Source organism: Schistocerca cancellata, chromosome 2, assembly GCF_023864275.1.
Source record: "Schistocerca cancellata isolate TAMUIC-IGC-003103 chromosome 2, iqSchCanc2.1, whole genome shotgun sequence".
NCBI lineage: Eukaryota > Metazoa > Arthropoda > Insecta > Orthoptera > Acrididae > Schistocerca > Schistocerca cancellata.
This window is the reverse complement of record NC_064627.1, coordinates 969,924,358-969,927,238: the sequence shown is the minus strand read 5'-3', so window position 1 is coordinate 969,927,238 and position 2,881 is coordinate 969,924,358.

Genomic DNA, 2,881 nt, shown 5'->3' with positions numbered 1-2,881 from the left:
CCAAAGCAATCACACGATCATCGAAATATTCATTCAGGAAATTAAAGACGTCGGCCGTGCGATGTGGCCGGGCACCATCTTGCATAAACCACGAGGTGTTCGCAGTGTCGTCTAAGGCAGTTTGTACCGCCACAAATTCACGAAGAATGTCCAGATAGCGTGATGCAGTAATCGTTTCGGATCTGAAAAATGGGCCAATGATTCCATTGGAAGAAATGGCGGCCCAGACCAGTACTTTTTGAGGATGCAGGGACGATGGGACTGCAACATGGGGCTTTTCGGTTCCCCATATGCGCCAGTTCTGTTTATTGACGAAGCCGTCCAGGTAAAAATAAGCTTCGTCAGTAAACCAAATGCTGCCCACATGCATATCGCCGTCATCAATCCTGTGCACTATATCGTTAGCGAATGTCTCTCGTGCAGCAATGGTAGTGGCGCTGAGGGGTTGCCGCGTTTGAATTTTGTATGGATAGAGGTGTAAACTCTGGCGCATGAGACGATACGTGGACGTTGGCGTCATTTGGACCGCAGCTGCAACACGGCGAACGGAAACCCGAGGCCGCTGTTGGATCACCTGCTGCACTAGCTGCGCGTTGCCCTCTGTGGTTGCCGTACGCGGTTGCCCTACCTTTCCAGCACGTTCATCCGTCACGTTCCCAGTCCGTTGAAATTTTTCAAACAGATCCTTTATTGTATCGCTTTTCGGTCCTTTGGTTACATTAAACCTCCGTTGAAAACTTCGTCTTGTTGCAACAACACTGTGTTCTAGGCGGTGGAATTCCAACACCAGAAAAATCCTCTGTTCTAAGGAATAAACCATGTTGTCTACAGCACACTTGCACGTTGTGAACAGCACACGCTTACAGCAGAAAGATGACGTACAGAATCACTTGCAGCGCCATCTGTTGTTGAAAATTGTAACTACTGTAATTTCGAAAGTTTGTCCGCCTGAAAATGTACTGTTGTCCCAAGCATATTGCAACAAATGGTGTATTTCTATCGCTGCTCGTTTAGTTTTTATTGCCGTTTCAAATATACCGGTCATTTTTGAAACACCCTGTAAATGCTCCTTTAAATTGTGTATTTATTTATGAAAGAACAGGATATTTTAAAGCATATTACATACTCTGTCCTGAAATAAATATTTTATAAAATTACTGTTATGATAATGGTGGGAATACAATACATTTATACTGCATTACTTTATTCTAAAGCAAAAATGTCAGGTTATAGCGATATAAAATTTTCACGTTTGTACCACTTTCAATGCAGTTTTTTCAAGATGTCTTTACCAGCTGCAGAAATACAAAATTTTCCACCGTTCTTCCAGGAAGGCCAATTTCACAACTACAAATAGCTCAAACGGTAAACAGGAAAAAGACATCCGTTGTGAGGCATGGCGCCTTATATCGCTCCTGTCTGGAGCTTGTGTATCGGGAGAATGACTCGTGTCTGCACAAAGACAGATGGTCTGAAGCGTGAGCAGTCGAGTACGTAGTTCTAATTTTCATCCACCAGAGTGCAGTACTGCAGAGAGACATTCAAGAAACAGGCCAAGAGAATGTTTTTGTGAATTGTCCTGTTTATTTCTTGAAGGCTTTTTTGTTTATTTATGTTTGTTACGTTTTGTATATGCTTTTAGTAGTGTGAATGATGCGTGAATGTGGTGTACAGTAAATATGTAGATCACTGTTCTACTGATGAACATTGTATGATGGGGAATTTTGTATCATAATATGTTAAGTAAGTTTATAGTAAAAGGAAAACTAATTCGAGTGCAAATGAAAATAGTTAATAAGTATAAACAAAATATCAGAATGTTAAATATTTATTTTGGGAGAAAGTACAGTTCGAAAGTGTTATTTGTTGATTGGTTAGTCATGAAAAGCGCGGACTAACGCGAGAGAATATTTTTTTTCTATTGGTCTCAAAGAAAACCGACCAATCAGAACGGAGTATTCTTTCTGCGTCTTTTCTCTTGGAGATAGAGAATGCTTACAGCAGTCTGAGTCGGAGCCCAGGGTCAAAAGTGTTTTAAAGTGAAGGCATATTCATTCCGGTGTTTTTTTTTTTTTTTTTGAAAGTACGGATTTTTTAAATAATTTTGTATATGAGAAAAGATAGTAATTCCACGTGGCATATTGATCAGATCGGTTACTAAACACTTGAGTGCAGCAAACTTAACAGTATTGCGAGCATTTTCATTTAAGAACAATCAGTGCTTAGTAGCTGTTCAGATTTCGGGAAATACGTTACCATAAACTTGCTAACGTAAATGGAAGGGTTTGTGCATGACTGCTTTAGGATTAGCACGGGTTTGTCAGTGAAAGTGTACTGTTTTAGATCTGAAGATGATCCATAGAAATCGAAATATGTAATGTATTACAAAATGTGCAACTGAGACTGATAACTTCCCTGATAACTTCCGATTATGTTTATGTGATTCGTAGAATGAATCAACGGATATGAATAAATTAATTAATTATTCATTGAGACTTCCAGAATAGTAGAAGAACGTCGATTTGGTTCTCATTTCAAATATCTTTTTTAACACCTAACTTTGTGTATCCAAGTCTCCTACCCTAGTCTGGAGCGACATTCATTGGAAGAATATCTGTTACAGGAGCCAGAAAAACACGAAGAATCTGTGTTTTAATAGGACTATGTAAGTTTTCTGTATGATGGTATGTTACGCCAGTGCGGAGAGACAAATGCATTGCTCAGTTGCTCGTGGACACACTGCTTATTCTTCATATTCTCTTGTTACTGCGACACATAACTTAGTACTGAATATCTCACTGGACTACATCTGCCATCTATATACATGCTTCACAAGCCACCCCACGACCCTAATTTCTCTTATGTAATAAATTGCTGCACA